This window comes from Lagopus muta, chromosome 1 (genome assembly GCF_023343835.1).
Source record: "Lagopus muta isolate bLagMut1 chromosome 1, bLagMut1 primary, whole genome shotgun sequence".
Classification (NCBI taxonomy): Eukaryota; Metazoa; Chordata; class Aves; order Galliformes; family Phasianidae; genus Lagopus; species Lagopus muta.
Window position 1 is genome coordinate 70367523 of NC_064433.1, and position 19997 is coordinate 70387519.

Genomic DNA, 19997 nt, shown 5'->3' on the forward strand with positions numbered 1-19997 from the left:
ATCACTGGCGAAAATGCTTAGCCAATCATGGTGGCTATGTTGGAAAGTACTGTTTTATAGCTGAGAACTTGCTGTGTCAAATACTGTTATTATGCTCTTCATCTCTGTTGATGTTTCCATGGAAATAAATAGGAGTTATTACTTTTGGAGCAGCCTATGTACTTAATTCTGTGTATATCTGAGATCTAAATGCAGTGTTCAGATATCTTTTTTATGGCTAACACAAAAGACAGGAAAAAGACAGCTCTCATATATGGTTTCTGCTTCACTTGATGTATGTTTCTGTGATTCTTCATGGCAATCTTTTTATTTTTTTTTTTTCAGTGTCTCAGCCTGGATGTAGCCCAGATGTGTGAAATACACAGCAGCAGAATTTGAGTTTTCAAGTGAAATAGCTTTTCTTTGTCTGAATCATTCTTCGAAATGCAAGATTAGAAGTTTCCTACCACGTCATCTTCAAGACTCACAGAAAATTCTCCTGCAACTTGTGGTAAGATGAAAAAATAACAAGGCAACTGAGTTGCAAAGTAGAAGTTTAAAGGAAATGTGAAGGTATAGTTCTAGGTCAGGGAAGAAGATAGTGTTTGTGAATTGACCTCTGTGCTGAAATGTTTTTCAGAGCAGTTCCATGTAAGAAATTTTCTATGCCTTATTTCTTCATGTAAAGAAAACTGGAACAGCAGTAAGCCCACATTAATTACCAGGACTACGTATGGCAATAAATATTGTTTAATAAATATTCAAAAATGAAAATATACATTGGCTTTTCTATTTCTGATAGTGTATTTCCAAACAAGGAAGTATATAGTGTTCAGTGTGAGTTAGGACAGCATGAGTCACTAACTAATACAGTAAATTTTGGCTTGCTTCATTCCTAAGAAATAGCTGAATTTTTTGTACTTCCAGTTTATTTTTCTACTGCTGTATGATATAGAGATGTCATCAGAATACTTTCTCTTTGACTGTAATATAGAGTACTTTCCAAAGGGTAGCAGTACTTTCTTATATTATTCTTTTTTCTCCTGCTTCTCTTTCAAGTCATATATATAATTAAAATTTATAGAGTGACTTAGGTTGGAGGAGACCTTAAAGATCATCTAGTTCCATATTCCCTGCTGTGGGCAGGGTTGGCAGCCATTAGATCAGGCTGCCCAGTGCCCCATCCAGCCTGGCTTTGAATGCCTCCAGAAATGGGGCATCCACAGCTTCTCTGGGCAGACTGTGCTAGCAGCAAAGCAATATTCACGCTAAAGACCTGGTTCTCTAAATGTGTACAGTTCTTATTATTGCATTTACATTCACAGTGGTGTAAAATGCTTCCTATAATAAATAATGGAATGCTCACTTTATAACCTTAGGAATTTGGCCAGGGCATACAAACAACTTATTTTTCATTTGTTTGTAGTCAGACAAGTTTATAATTAAGACAGCAGTGGGCATAAACATTCTTGCAGCCTTTGCATCTCTTCTTTCTTGCTGACATCAAAGGGAATATTTGTGGTAGGAAAACACTGCAGTTGGTAGTAAGTATTTGTGGGATAGTCAATAGTGCCTGGATTCCTTTTTTTAAAAATAAAGCTCTGGTTTTCCCCTATCGTTTGCAGTGTCTGCAATGAAGGCAAAACATGCATGCTTTTTTGTTGTTGTTGTTGTTGTTATCATTCCAAACAATGTAGATAATATTATATCTGTACCCTTATACCACGTGCTGGGCACACCCCCAGATCAACAGAGACACTAAGGAAATGGTGCAAATACTTACTAACCATTACATCAGTGTCTGATTTCTAGAAATGTCTAGTATAAACTGCTTTTATGATTCCATTGCCCTGACCTGTAGGCTGTATGGTCCAACTATATTATATATTGATATAATATTATATCATATATTATATCAAGAACAGAATGAAACTGGAAGTGAACAGGACCTGATGTACTTTGTATAGCATAAGAAATATATATGGCTGATCATATGGGTGCATGCACATGTATATATAAATATATACTGTTTAGGATTTACTGTGTCTGAGGACGAAGCCGTATATATGTGACAGACCTTGTAACTTCATGAGTTGTGCATTTTTTTGTGTCAGTCCTGACGCAGATGAGCTCCACAGAGATACCAGTCCTGGAGGGACCTTGCTGTGTGAGAAGGAGGGTTGCCAGCTAATGCAGTTTCTCTAAGTGCCATTTCAGTCTATGATTTGATTCCCAACGCTGCTTAGGTTTAAAGCGCTGTGTATGTGTTGGCTTTGAAGATCATGCATCTCTACAGAAACTAGGGATGTCTTTGGAGTGTGCATCTCTACTGGAAAGGCACTGAGGGGCCGGATTTCAAGGCTTGAAAATAATTGGATGGAGTAGTAACTTCCTTGTTAGAATGTTACCAGTTTGATAGTTTCCATCTTTGATTTCTGTCTTGAATTATGTGACAGCGATGTTAAAACAACTGAGATTCGTGTCCCCCTATATTTCACGCTGAATTTAAAATGTAAATAATTCACCTTAATAATATGATTATAAAAAAAATAGAGAGGAAAACTAGACCAGTTAAGAGGTTCATTGTTGTTACTGAGAAAATAGGTATTTATGCTATCTGTAATGTATGTAAGTCTAGCAGTACGTTTATCTCCTGAGAACTAAGCCTCAGAATGAACTGCAAGATCAGAAACAAAATTGCAGTCTCCAGCATGGTGCGTTTATAACAGTGATCTAATCCAAGGGCTCTAATGGCATGATGTCTTGTTAAGGTTAAAGTCTTTGCAAGTTAACGTTCGTTCTCTGTGAAAGAAATGCTGCTAATACTAAGTCAAAGTAGTGCCCAATGATATTGCCATGAGTAATTAAAATAAGTATGCAGACAAACTGTCTGTGATTGTGACAACAAATGCTGACCTGTTAGGCAGTAGAATAGTACTTTCTTGCAGTGGTTGTTTTGCATCACAGCCACCTTGGTGGTAATCTAAATTCATTCTGAAAACTGCTGTACCTTCTGTTGACAGTCTGACATTCAGCACTCTTGCTATTTTCTCATTGTTTTGGTTTTCAGTTTTTTTGGAATGCAGCTCAGAAGTCTCTCAATAAGTAAACTTACTTCAAGTACACTCTGGATACTTTAGGGGGGGGAGAAATTGTTCTCTGTGCTTCAGGTTTCCTTGATAGATGAGATTCACTGACAGCAGCACTGCTCATGCTGCATTGCTCCAGGTAAAAATAGTAAGTGGTGTCAGTCAGCCTGGTCTTGTCTTACCTGTTGCAAAGTGAGGAGTGAGACATTTTGAGAAGAGATGCAAATGCAGATTCAAATTAAGTTGACTTTTTATTAAGTTGTCTTATTTCTCAGTTTCTGGCCCAGGGAGCAAGAACTACTTTAGATGCTTAAACCAGCAAAGGGTAAAGGCTGCTGCCTGAAATAAATCCAGCAACTGTCCTCAGTATGTAGCTATTTTTCCTGTATGTTATGCCAAAAGAAAGACCTGTAACAAAAAGTGGCTGAGCTATAGCTATCTTCAATAATAATAATAATAATAATAATAATAATAATAAATAATTTGAAGATTTGAGAGACAGAAGGAGCTTGCAAGGAGTAGAGTAAGAAGGTAGTTAAATTCACTAGGTAACTTGGAGACAAGTAAAAAAGCTGCAAAGTAAAAGTTCAATTAAAATACTTTGAAGTATTTTGGTAGCTGTTATATTCTTGCTTTTATTTTCCATAAATCTTAGAATTTTACAGATTATCAAACAGAATACCACGTATTTTCAGTCTCTTGGTAACTTCAGTACTTCCAATAATTTGTTTCTATTAGTACTTAATGAAAGTGAACTATTAAACAATGATTAGCATAATATATAATGTGAGTTCTCATCACTGGAAGCTACATAGCTACCTAAAGAGGAACCTGAGACAGATAAAAATAAAATGTGTATAGTTGCTATATTTAAAACACTAGGTGTAATCTCTATGTAGGAAGTGAGGTGCTTTTTCCCACCTGTCTCATAAAACTGTTCTAGATGATTAAATAGGAACTACAGCTTTGCTCCCATTTACAAATTGGTGCCTAGCATTGATGCATGCTTCAGACAGTGTGGCTCATAAGAACCTCCCAAAAGAGGTTCATTGTTTTTCTTTAGTTTTGACCTTTAATAAGGTCAAAGGTAAGCTCTCCTCAGGTGGCCTGAGAAGGGGGATAATGTGGGTCTGCTTTTAAGAAACCAACTTCAGGGCTCTGAGATCTAGACGCGGGATATTCAGGATATGCTTCATGTATGTATTTTTAATGAATTCCCTTTTAGTGGGTGGGAATTGCTTCTGTTATGTCAAGACTCTGGAACACACAACATCAATGAAAAGTAAATGTTAGGGCATGTTATTTCTGATGTAAATGTGGAACTACTGTGGTAATAGGTGCACGGGTGGCTCTAAGTTCGTAGATTCATGCGGTCTCTACTACTCTGACTTCAAATGCACATTATAGAATAAAAGAAGGCACGATGTGTCTTTTCCCATCTTTAGATACGGCTTAGCAGCTAGAAATAAAATTCATCAGTGCCACACATAGAAGAGTTTCACAAACTGCAAGTAAGTCTGCTGTGATGGTCGACATAATCAGAAAGTACAGCTATAAAACTGGTTTTGTACAGCCTGGGATTGGGGAACTTCCTCTCTTTTCTGCTTTTTTTTTTTTTAATTTCACTTTTTTTGAGGTAAACATTATTGGATGATTAAACTGTGCTCACAAAATTGACATTCAGAAAACTGCCCCGAATAAATAGTTTCGTTTATAAATAAAAGCGTGAAGGATTAAGCAGTTCTATGTTTGTTACATTTAATTGTGCCAACTGTTTGATGTATTATTCTGAAGCTCTAGAACAAGGTACTGACATAAGTTGTTTTCAGTATTCACTGGATTTAAAAGTCTTGCTGTTTGCATTCTGCCATTAAATGGCTGGCATCCCAACAGTTGTGACAAACGCGTACGTTGGCAAGGAATAAAAAGTGGTGGCACCTCTGAAGTTTTACAGGAGGTGTGCTGCCCAGGGAGAGTAGATGGTTTGAGCTGTTACTAATGCCATTCTGTTGTCTGTGCTGTAGCTAATTTCTGAAACAAAGAAATACTGGTCGTGCATTCTACTTGGTAGTCAGAACTGCTGCATTTACTTTTCTTTGAGTGTTTTCTGACACTGGGATTCTTGTGTACCCAATGCTTTTGTTGTTTTGATAATGAAAGAAGTCTGACTAGGAGCTCTCTCAGCCTTTTAACTGCAGTAGGGACTACTTGAAAAAGCGTGACCCTCCTAAAATTCTTTCCCTCAAGAGGAAATGTCTGATTTTTAGTTTGTCTTTGATCCCATCTCATCAATGTAATTTTATTCCTTCAGACAATTGAGCCTGCAGTTCATTATAGCGCAAGACCGGAACCCTTCTATTATCGTATTTTTAGCTACAATTATTTTGAGCTTTCAAATTGCATTTGCAAAAGGAAAGGCCTGCATCAGTCCCAGATCTTAGCCTTTAAATTTGGCTCTCAGTTACTCTTCCAGGAGAGGCAGTGGAGGACTCAATCCAGAACGCAGTTCTGGGAACACACCAGTTACATGTGAGCTGTCCTTTGGCATTGTGGCTCGGTGATAGAGGCTATTGAAATAGCCACTAGTGAATATAGTGGATAGTGAAATTAAGCATGCAGTAACTTCTCAAAACAGTTTCCGTTCTTACATCTTTGTTTGCAGCATTATCAATTATTCTCTAAAGAGCATCAGTGTTTTTGCTTCTTGGAAATGTAGCATTGTTGCTGACCTGAGAATGCTGCATTTGTTGTCCTGTGTCCCTTCTTGTGGGGGCTGTTAATTCTTACACGTTTGGAAGTGCTTGGTGTTAGGAGATGCTAATGGCCACTTCCAGGTGTGAAATTGGAGTCCAGGAGAGATGAGGCAGTGCCCCACAGGCACACCCTTGGCGGTGACTCAGCAGAGCAGCTCTGCAGGAGGGGGAATTGAGGTGTTAGGCACCTGTGGAGCACCTCAGCACGGCAGGAGGGACAGATTTCAGTATCTTCCCTGAGCAGAACTTCTGACTATTTTTCAGTGCTTACAGCCTTGATTAAAGCATAATCTTTCTGTTTATGGAGCTGAGAAGCTCTTAGAGGCATGAATTAATGGGGAGATGGGTTGCTTGCTGCAGAATTGAGAAGCTGTGCTGCTGCAGAACAGAAAATTGTTCTGCTAGGTGATTTGTTAGGCGCAAGCAATGCTTCCAGAAATCGACAAGTGTAGGTGTATACCTTTAATTGGGACCAACTGTCACTTTTTTTTTTTTTTAACACTCTGTTAGAGAATATTGTAGTTTTCTTTAATACGGTAACAGCAAATGTGGGAATAGAGACATAATACTTAGGGACAAGAGAGGTGAGGGAGACTTCAGAAGATTGGAGGTGTTTGCCACACTTGTCAGAGCAACCTCCTTTCACTAGCTGTAGCAACCCAATTGAAACTTGGTAAGAGGAGCATCGTTTGCCAGTTAGAAAAAGTAGATTTTTTATTCTCATTGTGCCTCATTGATATATCTACATACTATATGTATTAACATGTGTATTTTGAGTTCTTTAGAGGTAGGTTTCAGAAACATGAAATCTCCATATGTTACATACTTAGCATACTGTATGTGGAAAGATGGTTAGCATCAGACAGACTGAGAGAGACCAACAGAGAGAAAAATCTGATTATCAGCACCTAGAGATGGTCACATTAGACCCCCCTGCAAGGAACTGGACCACTGGAAATATTAGATTTGCAGGCCATGAAGATTTCATGTATATATAAAGAATTATTGTTGCATGTGATACTGGCAATGTGAATAAAAGTGGCAAAATGAAGATACAGCTGTTTTACATTTTCACAAGACAAAATGAAAGTGAAATAAAATTGCCAGGAGCAAATATGCAAACAGCTGAGACAGCTGAGAAAAATATTTGAGGAAAATATACAGCCAAAGTAGCAGAGGGATACTTTTCTCTAAATCCCAGAAGCAAAAGTAGAGAAGAGGATAGATGCTTGCATTGTGGAGCTGAGAATTCTGGCATGCACATGTAGTTTTAGAGACATAAAAGATTTCTTAATTAGAGACAGGATCATTTGTGGGACATGTGATTCCAGTTTATAGGAGGAATTGCTGAGAAAAAGACGTCTAACCCTAGAGGAATGAAGCAAAGAACATTAAGAGCAGCTTGAAATGTCCAGGGAAGGGAGTGAAATAATGATAGCCACTTATGCAATGCACAGGCTGTGGTCTGAGTGAATCCGGGAAAACTGACAGAGATGGAAGGGGAAGGGATGCAGCTGTGATAGCGCACTGGTGCTGAGCATATACTGGAAGAAGCATGAAAATCATCGCTACTCAAGGCTCAGTGCTGTGTACAGCCTTTCTTCTGAAAAAGCAGGTATATGTACAGATGCAAAGAGATTGCAGGATACAGGAGAAAATGTGCAGCAAGGCTTGAGTACATTCAGCATCTCGTATCATATGTCCACTGCAGAAAGGGCAGGCTGACAGGTATTTTTTCAGCTACTGGTTGCAACTACTGCATTTGCTTGATCAGTAGCATCTCAGAGAGTGGTGGGAGCATGGAGACAGCAGCACTGCCACCGCAGCGTGGAGAGGCTGCAGTGAAACAAGGGCAGTGAGCTGTGGGGATGGTAGGAATGCATTCAAGAGCGTAACTCAATAGGGAGCAGCAGGACTGCAGTATGAGGACAGTTGATACCTCGTGGGCTTCCAGCCTTGGTCAGATATGAGGTCAGAGCGAAGCCAACAGGCATTTCAGTGGGTCTTTGGCATGGTGCAAGGTAGTTCTGTTTCAGCATAACAGGATGCAGGTGATGGCTTTAGAGCTTGGAGTGTATGAAACTAAACTGGAGTAGGTAGGCAGGCAGCAAAGGCCAGCAGTCTGTAGGTGTCTTTGCAATGGTAGCCCCTGGCCTGGCCGGTCACCAAGTGCTTCTCTGAAGGGCAGAGCAGCAGCTGTCAGGAGAGAAGCTGTGGTGACCTGCCTGCAGCTCCCAGAGGAGGACAAGTAGGAAGATAATGCTTGAAAGAGGCTGAGGAAGTTAATCTGTTTGAGGATGACCTGAATGTTACCCCCGTTTGTTGTATTTCTGTGTGCTTTTCTCTAAAGAAAAGCCAATTATATCTTAGAAGAATAGAGGCCTCTCATGTTGTTACTCATTATGTGGTACATGAAACGCTAACAGCAACCAGAAATTGTGAATTAACCTTGTCCTTTCATCGTGTATGGTCATCTCATCCCTTGACTGGTGAGTGCTCAAAGATGCCTGAAAATAGTTGGGCCTCAGACAACTAAACTTTCATACCTCATTACAAAAGGAGCAAGGAAGATGAGAAGGAAAGATGATTGTCTCAAGGGATGCAGCACAGTGGTTTGGGTAGTTCTGCTTAGAAAGTCACTTGTGGCTTTTATAATGAGGAACTTAAGGTTTGAATTTTCAGATTTAGTAGCTGTACATTTGTTTGGCTTTTTATTAACTTAATATACTGTGTGCCACGCTTTCTTTGGGTTATTATGGAGTCGAGCAATGGATTTGAGTTGAGCTCTAAATGCATGTGCTTTTTTTCTTTAAAACTTAGAGCAGATTTGGGTCTCGAATTTCCTAAATTATTTTATGTTGTGCCTGTAAATTTTTGGTACAGCAGCTGATGTTTGCAGTCAGGTTACCTTTATGAGTTTGTATGCTTCTGGCTGATATGGAAGGGTAATGTAGCTTTTGTTTGTTCTCTCTCTTGAACGATGAGAATTGGAATTGTCTTGTTGGGTGAGCAGACACAGTTAAACTACCTCAGTCTACAAAAGGATCACTGGAACTTACTACTCCTCCAGCTCTCAGCTCCAGTAGGATAGAAGAACAAGTTTTAAAAAGTCTGAGAAAGGTGTACCTAAAGACCTTTACTGTTGACAGGGATTAAATATAATTACATCAGTTGAAGGTTCAGAGGGTGTTTTTTTTTTTAACCTAGGCATATGTAGAAAGAAGAAACAAACTGTAGTAGAACAAATACATGTTTGTGAAATATTCTGCTAGTTTTCATTATACAGTTGCAGTATGTTTGGATTATTCAAAGAGAAAATTGTGTGTAAAACTGAAAAATTAATGGAGAGATACTCAGCCATCTTAAAGATCTGTACTGAATAGTAAAGATACTTGTAAGGAAAAACAAATGAACAGACCACTAGCTGTGTTCCAGATAAAATTTCCATCAAACTCTTTAATTTCAGTTAAATCATTTGACTTCATTCATCAGTCTTCATGCTTATAGAAGCTACTCGTTACTTTTCAATTTAGAAATAAATCAGTTTGTTTTAAGAGCTGCAAAGCAAAGTTTCAAAACTTCTTATTTTTTCCCTGTGTGTTTAAAATCTGAGCTGTGTCAGGTCCATAATGCTACATGGTATCTTCAGAGGTTGTAAAATTTCTCTAAATGTATGTGACCTGAAAAAATTCTGCACAAATAGGAAAATGCCAACAATTGAATCAATTCTGGTATTATGCAGAATACTACATGCTCTCCTGTATACTTGAGTCTGAGTGGATATTTGCAGATCTAGCTTTATTGCATAAATTATGAGAAATGATGTAAAGTGAAAAATCTCCTTCGCTGTAGCACTGAAAATTACAAAATAATTATTACACAATTTTGTCTCTGTCAAAGTTAAATATTACTGCAAGTATTTATTGCGAGAGCCTGTTAAAACTAAGATGAAGGTATAACAGTGACCCATGTTTGTTTAGAGAAACCGGCTACTACAGATGTGTTCCAAAGGAATAATAATTTATTGTTCGTAGGTATTCAAGAGACGTGATAGTTCTGAATCCGGGAATGCTCTTAATATGTTTCTACTGGAAAATAGAATAAAAATGTATTTAACTGTTCCCCTAAAATACCAGTGTTTTATATCCAGATCCAGAGGTGACTTGTGAGATGCAAAACTGTGCCTTTTCCCCACATGGACACTTTCTGCTCTTTAAATTATTAAAATATTAAAAAATATGGAAGTGTCTTTATTTAGGGCATTTAATGAAATCTTCAAAGAATATAACTGTGTGTATACAAGGTAGATGAGCACTACACCAAACAGAAGAACGGTGTAGATGATGGGGGAATAAAAGGCCCAAGTGAATTTATTATCTCTATTCTGCTAACTATCAAGTTTTTATTTGGAGAATCTCAGAGTGGAAAAATGTTTTTGGAATCTCTGGCATTTTTTGGCCCTCATGCGATTTCAGTTCATGAATTGAAATCTTGTTTCCATGGAAATCAACTGAATTGTTGGTTAGCTTTGAATTTCTCCCAGAAATTAAGGAGACTGGGGGACATTGGACAGAAGGAGCCTAAACATAATGTTGACTGTAGTATTTAACCTCTTACCCATATGGGTGGGAGCTGTGCTCTAAGGACTATTTATGTCTAGATTCCCAAATGCATCTGTAACAAATTCTGATTATGTTATGGTATTACACAGCACCGTGATCTCTTCAACCATTTCTTCAGATGCTTGAACCTGACTTGTCACAGCATTCTCTGTAATTCTGACCAAAAGTAGAAGTGTATGTGTTCATGTCTGGTTGTCACCATCAAGTGACTTGGTATGTGACAGCTGTCAACAATTTCCTCAGTAGGAGCCAGTAGATCTGCCTCTTCTCTTTGCTGTCATTACTCATAATGGGTGTAGTTATTCTCTGATTGCTTTCAGAACAACTGAAATTAAAACAAACAGTTTGTGTCTTGGAAAAGCTGAAAAAAAAAATCAGGTCTAGATAGGTAGCTTGGGAGAAGGAGGTTAAGCTCAACTAATTTTAATTAGAATAGTAAGAAAAAGTGAAGCTCAAGATGCCAGCTTTGTTGTTCCCTTCGCTCTAACTCGTAACTCAAAGAAACAGATAAAGTAGAAATTGGCAGCTGTGGGAAAGGTGGGAGAAGAATATGTTTTTTTCATGTTTTTAATTTTGTTTTACTGGTTTGAAAGTGTTCTGCTCATCAAACGTTTGGGTGGGTGTCAGGAAAAACAGACCCTTCCTTGTACTGGAAATGCCAGGTGCTTTTACTTCAGGAGTATTCAGATTGAGTTTATTTCTGGCTTTCCTAATCTTTGATCCTGCCATTGAATCCACAGGGATGCAAAAACAGTCCACCCACACAAATCCGATTTCCAAATGCTGGCATTTATTATTTATGGTTTGGTTTGGACAAATTAACATTCTCCTTGTCATAACCATTGTTTACTACCAGGTATAGAGAACTACCTAAAATATACATACACATGTTATGTATGTATGTCAGATTTTTAAGACATTGTGTTTAATAAAGCATTTCAAGGCTTCACTGACATTCTCATTTTTCAGTCCTGTCCTGTGCTGCTTTTCACTTGACCACAATGGCCTGGATTCATAGCAATTAATTTTCAGGAAAAAAAAAAAAAAACAGCTCATAGTATTTATAACCTGAAAGCAGTCTTAGAACAAAAGGAAGAACGTGTGGCTTTATACACATTGTAGCAAGAGGTGGAGAGGTGGTGTTTTGCTAAACTGGATGTACTGTTTTTTCTGCAAAAAACAAAGCCCAACCCCATTACCTTACTGAATGTTTCCGTCCCCTGTTTGTAAGACTAACCCATCTAAGGTTTGGTATTTTTCATCTGAATATAAGTAAAAGGTTAATCTCATACGGAAAATAAAAATATTATCCAAGGATAGTAAATTTCATGAAATGAAAACAAAATTAGAAATTTTCAGCAAAATTCATCATGTAAATAGCATTACTGTGAATAAAAATGCCATCCAGGACCATTCTAACTAGAGTTAGGCAAGTTCCGTGACTTGTGTGTTTCCCAAAATCATTTTTTCCTTCTTTTTCCTGAATTTGTAATCATAAATAAACTTTAACTGTATGTGCTGTGATAATTATTACAGTTAGATTTCCAGCAGTCAAGTGTTGCTTTAAATTGGGATTCTTCCATTTAGTTTTGTCCCTTAATAATTTTAGGTCAAATAAATGTGCTGTGTTCAAATATTCATATGGTTGGACTAGATGATTTCCAAGGGCTTCATCCAACCCAACCTCAATTCTTTTGTGATTCTGGGATAGACCAGCCTTGTTTATTTCAGTTATTTCAGACCCTCATTTGGGATTCAATGGATATATAGCAAAAGCTTTTAGATAATTCCTATCCCTGCCTGCAGTTATGTAAAACTGGGTTTTGTTTGGAATTAGAAATCTGAATCCAAGCTTTCAATTAGTTGTGGCCCAAGTTCTCCTAAACATGTTCCTAAAACTTGACAAGGTGCTTGAGGATTAGATGGTTAATGAAACCTGGTAACAGCTGGATGTGTTCTTCTCATTGTAAGATTTTGAACCATTTTCCTCCCAAGCGGTGAGGCAGAAGATGCTTCTGAAATACCTCCCGTGCTTGTCTTTGAACAAGGAAGCTGATCTTGTGGTTAAATAAGTGGGATTGAGTGGCTCCCAGCTCTTCTATAGGCTTCCTGCACATCTCTCTGTGCCTTGGTTTCACCCCCACTCAGTACACTGCTGGCTTCTGAAAGATCGGTGTCATGTTTTTTGAGTACTCTGACAGTTTTACTGGGAGAACTGTAGAAATGTATAATACCATGCCTAGGCATCTTTACAGTCTGCATTGTACTCAGAAATCACGTGCAAGACAGCTGTATGCATTTTATCTAGATATTTTTTTATTTTCATTGAGTTGATGCATACTGTAGAACCTGGAGTTTTAGCCAATCTCATTTTCAGTGTTCAAAATACTTGCTAGAGTTACAAGTAATGTTGATTTTTGCACATTTTATTATTGAGGAAAAATAAATGTCAGTAGAAGTATATTAGAATGGGAAAACTTTTAGGTAAAAGTAGTTTTCTGTACTATTGGCCTAAGAATTCTAGAACCTCAAATAGTTCTGTGTATTTTTCTCACAGAAAATAAAGTGTTAGCATTTTACCAGGTTATTAAATATTGTGAAAGTCCCTTTTTCTTCAGTATAGTTAGTTTCTATGTCTAGGCCATCTTTGGGTTTAGTACTTCTTTAAAAAGACTTCTCAAACTTTCACAATTGTTTGTTTCAAAGCTTTGGTGTGCTCTTGCAACCTGGAGTGGAACTAAATGTTTGAAGCCTGAAATAAAGATCTTGAAGGGATCCTCATTTCTCTCCTGGTGGAAAGTAAAAGTAAGCTAAATCAGAGGTTCTATTTGAGGTCCTTAATGATGAGAAGCCAGTTAGAGACTGGGAAATAGTTTTATCCTTAATATATATGTACAGTATTTTTTCCCAAAGGAATTAACTAACATATTCTGTCCTGGGCTGGCATTCACGTTAAGAAACATTTCTTTAAAGATTGTGATCCAGGGTTTAGAAATGACTAGTAACTCTGAAAACACCAATGCCAATCATGCCTTACTAAAGTTTCAAATCATTCAGCCTTTCCCGTAAGTCTCACTGATATGTTGGGGTACAAGAGTCCAAATTCATCACCCAGCTTTTTGCCTACTTTCATTTTTATAAGAAAATGCCATAAATATATGCTTGTTAATTAACATGAAGAGATGTCTTCTGTATTTATTTCCTACATTTAAAAAAAAAAAAAGTCTGCTTAGATTTGTATGTTGGTAATGTTATACAAGCTAGAAATTTGTTTCATCTTTTAAGCTACAAGTAGATTATGCCTTTTCAAAATGCACACATTTTCTTTGTAAATTAATCTTCTGCTGTCTTTTGTTAGTGTCTTTCAAGTTCTGTCAGCTTCCAGCTAGAAGGCTAATCATAAAGCATCAGAATTGCACTCTTTTTAGCCAACAAAAGAAAGGTACGCATCTGTAATAACAGTGTAATGACACCAAATATATGCATGTATGGTTTAGGATTATTTACCTAGATGCTTGTTCATTGGCACATAGACAATTTGTTCAATACTTTATCTTTGTGCCATGTTTTACAACACCGGTCTGGCATCATTAGACATCCACCCGCAAGCATTTTAAAGATTTTTCCACACAGCCATAAAATTGCACCTTCCTCATTGAATATAAAATCAACTACACCTGTAATAACAAAGCAGGGAATACTATGCGTCTCTTCCTGTATGTTAACTGCATTGCAGCAGAGCTGTGGTTGTTTGCCTTCACAGCCTCAGTGAAATTAAAGGTCGTGTCCTGATGTTATGTCTTCCTGTTTAAAATGAATAGCTTGTAAATGTTTATCTCAACTACAAGTGAGAACATGGTCTACATTTGTGCTCTCCAATTCCCATTTTGAGAAACCATGCAGAAAAACAGCTGTGTATCCTTTCATGTCTTTCTTTTTTTTTTGCTGTTAAACATTTGCATCTTTGACTTCAGTTCTTTGCTGGGTTTCTTCCTCCTCGCTTTTGGATTTTTACTTGAAGCTTGTGTTAGTGTTCTCTAGATTTATAGTGGGTTACGTTGTTTTCTGCACAAAAGATCAAGAGAAAGAAATAAATTCAGTGCAGAAGTACTGGGAATTCATGTGCAGCGTCATATAGTATATAGTTTCTTTGTGTTCTGCCAATATGTATTTCAGTTTAAAATGTCTTGAAGCTGGTTGGGACTACTTCTATAGAGAGAGAACCAAAGTATACAGTATATTGGCTGCCATTTTGCTGTTTTTGGACAGTCTGGGCTGTTTTCCATTTCCTATAATGTTCCAATAGAGCTAAATCACATATACACTGTAATGGCAGCTTCTGAGACCCAGGGCTTCTGTAAAACGTAAAAGAGCAAAGTAGTATTTATACAGTGTAATATTTTGATTTGCTAATGAACTGTGAGGTGGGTGTTATCATGAACTACTGTGCAGCAAGAAAGGTTCCTAAAACATGCATCAGTTTACTCCATCTCTAAATCACTGCAGATAATACAGTGTTTAGTTTCTAATTAGACTTGTGTTGTGCTAATTCTCGTGAGTAGTGCAAGTGATTGACATTCTATGTTTTAGAGGCAAGCATTAGAGCAGCTGACTTCAGCTCTGCGGTGAAGCTAGCGTACAGCTGCAGAGGAAAGCAGGCCACTCGCAGAGGCTGATTTGCAAAACGAATGCACATTGATTGGTAGGGCCTTGTTTTGAGGGGAAAGAGGAAGTATAGCACGTAGTCTTGAATGATATTCTAATGATACTCTAATGATATTCTAGTCCTTAAAGGATTAAGAGAGAAATGTTTAACTGAAAAATATGCTTTGCGTAACATTTTACAAATTATTTATTTACTTTGGACAGTCTTTTACACTATTTCTTAGGACAGGATGAACGTTCTTATTCCGTGCCTCAGACTGCTGGATTTAGAATACAGATGTTTTGTCCTTAGTCCTGTTTTCTGTGCTTGTGCGTAATAAATGTAACCTTCAAGGTAAAACATTGTGAACTAATTTCTTGATGGAACATGTCAGGCATTTTATGGCTAAGTGATTTGTGATTTGAGTGATTTTTGCTTGCTTGTTTTCTCTGTGGCCATCTCAAGCGTGGAAATAAAGATAGCAATGTGGATTTCATATAAACAGGCTCATTGAACTACATGTGCTTATTGGATAAATTGGGTTATTGTAAGGTACATCTTCTAACTTGCAGGTCTCCAGTCAGGTCGTAATCCTTTGCTGAGGTTCTAAATGGTAAGTTTGGCTTTTCCAAATGGTAATGCTATTTGTGTTCAGCAGAAATGAAGACTGCTTGTATCTTCTGATTGTTGTTCCTGTAGCATGTGAGTTTTTCACAGCCTTCCTCATGTCAGGGGCTTAAAGAGCTGTGTGAGACAGGACAGTGTTGTTAGTCCACTTTACGGATTGGAGACCATTGGCTACATTTTGTCTGTTCTGTACATTACGATTTGCCCAGGATGGTCATGCTGTGGCATGCTGCAAACCCCATCTGCTCTCTCTGCATGCAGTGCTGGAGTTCTTCCTGAAGCAAGTTCCTCTGTAGTTTATTGGCACGAAGTTTTTGGGACGGTGTAACTGGAAGGACAGATGGGATGAATGATGGCAGACTTGGACAAGTGGCGTTTGGCAGAGAGCAGATCTCTGGAGTGAGTCACTTTATGGGTCAGATTTTCAATTTAAATGTTATTTCATGTGGATTTCCTCATCCAGGATCAATGAAAGTGGTACTGTGCAACTGTTGGGTTTTGAAAGCTGCTAGGTTTGTGCTAGAGGCTGTGTTTTTACAAGACATGACACTAAGACATTTATGTTTGTCTGTGTGCTATGGCCTGCCAAAATAATTTCTTGTAGGTTGTGTAAATGCAGCTCTCGTTTTGTTGGTTGATATTGGGGTGATTTAAGTTAGACTTCAAAGTTTTGACTATAGTCTCAACTAATAAAACTTAGTCACAAAGTAAGAATGATAAAATCTGTCATCACCTTGAGAAAGGAAATTGTAGGGTAACCCAGACCTCCTATTAGCATCTCTTCTAACATGGTTTCTTTCGTCTCTATCAGAAAACACATGCACAAAAAAAGGCTCAGAACTGCGTGAGAGCATCAGTAAACTTGAAAGCAATATCACGTGGCATAACCATTCACTTGACCCAGCTATAGTCAATATGTTTTAACTCTACAAGAGACCTATGCTGTAGTTGGTTTGAAAACAGCTATGTGAAGGATTTTCTGAAACATTCCTATTCCTCCAAATAACTGAAGAGATGACCTGTAAAACAAGAATTGCTGTTGGTGGAAAGCTTGCTTAATTGCTGCATAGGATGTTGCAGTTGAGATTCAATGCTAAAGCATTTGCCCTGCTTGTTCAGCAAAACACTGATGGAGAAGGAAGAAGCAGTTAAATTAGAACTAAAATAGAAGGACAATGAAGCACATTTTACCTGTAGATATATATGATCCTCATAAACAAAGCTTACTGTTATTTTCTGAACTGGATTTTGCATGAGTATCCAACCTTTTGCCTTGCCTGGGCTGCAAGTGTGGCCCTGAGTGAAGAGGAGTTATATGTAGTTACAAAGGATTTACTTAGGTTACTCCAAAAGTAATGCCTCCTATTTATTTCTATGGAAACATCAACAGTTACAAAGAGCACAGTAACTGTGATTGAGCAAGTTCTCAGCTACAAAACACTACTTTTCAACATAGTCATCACAATTAGCTATGCATTTTTGCCAGTGATGAGCAAGAGCTCATTTTACAAGCGCCGTGCTTGTAAAATTCTGTACTAGTGGAGGTTACCTACTGTTGTCACTGCTGAAATGCACTACCACCTCACTGTGCTCACATCCACTGTTCGATCTCCACAGATGTTCAGCAAGCATCAATGAATGCCAGTGGGTACCATTTTCTTTTGCGTGGAGGAATTCATTTTCACACCTTTGTGTCAGATGCCATTTTGTCAGATCGCCCCTCTGCTGCCATCTGTCACACAGCAACAAAACGCGATAGAATATTGTCAGGACTGGCCAACCTATGCTGCCATACTACCATCTGCCTCTGATGTTGTGGGCCAATATAATAAAAGAGGAGGCATTACTTTCAGAGCAGCCTTCATTCAATATATAATACAGTTAATGTATATAAAAAATAACAAAACTTTTTATTCTTTAATGTTTTTTATTAAAACATATAAAAAAAAGAGAGCAATAAAACATAAAACTGGAGGGATATTTGACCTTGGTTATGTGAAACCAATGCATCAGTCTCTTTCAATGGTAGTGACTGCAATTCTTAGTTCTCAAGGTGTTCAGTAGAGATTTTTTATGAGATTTTACTCTTCCCATGCTTCATCCTTCAAAACAGTTGTTCACAAATGTACAAAAGTGATGTCAAAAAGTGATGGCATGAATAAAGCGTAACAGTGAAGTGAGGGATGTTTCTCTCTGGTAAGAGAGATCATATAAACGTCTGGTAAAGAGACGTGATCCAGTTTTTAATTGCAACTCTATGCATTCCGTCTGAAAATTCACAAATAATGCATTTATGTTGAATGAAAACAGAGTTGCAAATTAAAAAACAGATGATTTTTTTTTTTTCAGCAATCTTGAAACCTCAAATGTTTTTATCAAAATGGAAAGCACGGCTTCGTATTTTTTTTTGCTGTTCACAGGACTGTGTTCAGCCAGCATATCAAAGTGCAGCAACTCATTTGCCATAATTTGAGCTTGCTCTGCGCTGCATCCCATGCCCTGGTTTCAGCCCAGATAGGGTTCATAGTGCCCTGATGTTTGGCTTGGTGGGGAAGAGCTGCTGCAGTGATGGCGCTGGGCAGGGAGCAGGCTGCACTATGAGCTGTGCTGGGCCGCATGTAGCCCATGGGCTGTGAGTTCAACATGCCTGAAATACTATAAGGCAACATAAACGTGATGTTAATGCATCCTTTAAACTGTACGGCCATCTCAAAGTGGTCTCCGCTCTGTTGCCTTGTGGGTGTGGTTTTGGTCAGCTACAGCTTGCTTGTTTAAATATCTTCATATACCTTGATTGTAGCTTATCCTAAAGGAACTGGTGCTTTGAATAGGTAACAGATGATGTGGTAGCTGCATCTCATCATAAGCAAACTGTGTGCTGTTATTCAGGTGTGGCCAGTTTAAGTCCCATTGTTTTAGTGCTCTGCTTCTTTTGTGGCAGTCTCCCTGCCATTTTTATTAAAAGGCAAAGTATCTTATGAAGGTCTGGATCAGAACAGAGCACAGTTGTTTGCAAACTAAATGCACTGAAACGCTTTCAGAAGACAAAGAAGGATCTTTTGATATTAGTGGTGCAAAATGGACTTCTGCTTGTCATGGTACCATATCATTTGTATGTGTCAGAGAGAAACTGCTGTGGTTTTGAAGGAAGAGTTTCATAAACCTGATGCTCAGACACTTAGGCATCATACACAGAAAGACACAAAGTGTGTGCCTGCATTTCTACCTGTAGTAATCAGCTTATGTAAAAGCTTGAGGAAGGAAGGACCGCTTCTTTTCCCACTGTGCAAAATGTTTCCTTCAATTTGAAAGGTGAAATGTTAGCTACTGATGTGATCTTCATAAGCACTAATAAATCTCTTAATCTAAACACTTGCAAGAATATACTGATGTGTTATACTAATGTGTCCTAAATAAGGCTTGGTCAGAGCAGATGGAAATGTAGGAACTTCAAGGAGGAGTTCTCTCTTTGAAGTGAGTTTTCCTTTGGGCTCCTTGCACCACAAGACAGCAGACCTTCAGCTCAACCAGGGGCCATTCTTCATGCACCTGCTGCTGGCATGCCTGAGAAGACATGTAAAGGAGAGCCCAACAGTAAAACTTCAGCATTGTTGTGGCTTGTATGAAGGGAGAAGCGTGTCTTATCTACATAAGTGCACCTTGCATATATCCGCATCAGCAGCATGGCAGGAAAAAGAAATTCCTCTTGTTCTCTCCACATGAGATGATCCTTAAAATTCTTGACAATAATGAAGCTTCACTGCAAGCCGTAAAGAGCCCTAGGGCCTTGTCAGACATTCTTGCACTTATCAGCTTATTCTGTTGCACCTTGATAGAGATAAGACCAATTATTAGATCTTCAGTTTAGACTCCCCGCAGTTACTCAGTGCAGGGAGTTTTCGTTATCTGTCCTTTACTGCTCTAGCCCTACAGTTTACTTTATTGAGATTATGTACTTGTTGCTAATGGCCGAATTTGGCTACCAGGAAAGGATGTGGTTTTGAACTCTGTGGGATGTCATTGATGTGTAAATCATCCGATCTCTTCCAAATAGTGTCCGCTCCAGAACTTTTCTCTGAGGTGTCTAGCCTTCAGATTGGAAAATAATTAGTGATTTTGGATGGTCAGCCTTGGGAGTCCTCAGAGGGATCCAAAATCTTCATTAATTGTTGTTATGGAAAATGACATCTTCTAAAATCGTAGAGCCCCAAGTTTTTGAAAAGGCTTGCATCACTATTCATGAGAGATTAAAACTTACCAATATTAATGAAAGAATACTTGC

At 38.2% G+C, this 19997-nt stretch overlaps 1 long non-coding RNA gene across 7 annotated transcripts in view; it reads left to right on the forward strand.

The window, feature by feature from the left end:
• The window catches only part of LOC125696753 (uncharacterized), a 120757-nt gene that overhangs the window by 42915 nt on the left and 57845 nt on the right, over positions 1-19997 (forward strand). For all 7 annotated transcript variants that reach the window (XR_007378510.1, XR_007378511.1, XR_007378509.1 and 4 more), the window contains one exon: positions 325-490. This is a non-coding gene — a long non-coding RNA (uncharacterized LOC125696753). The remainder of the gene's footprint in view (positions 1-324; positions 491-19997) is intronic.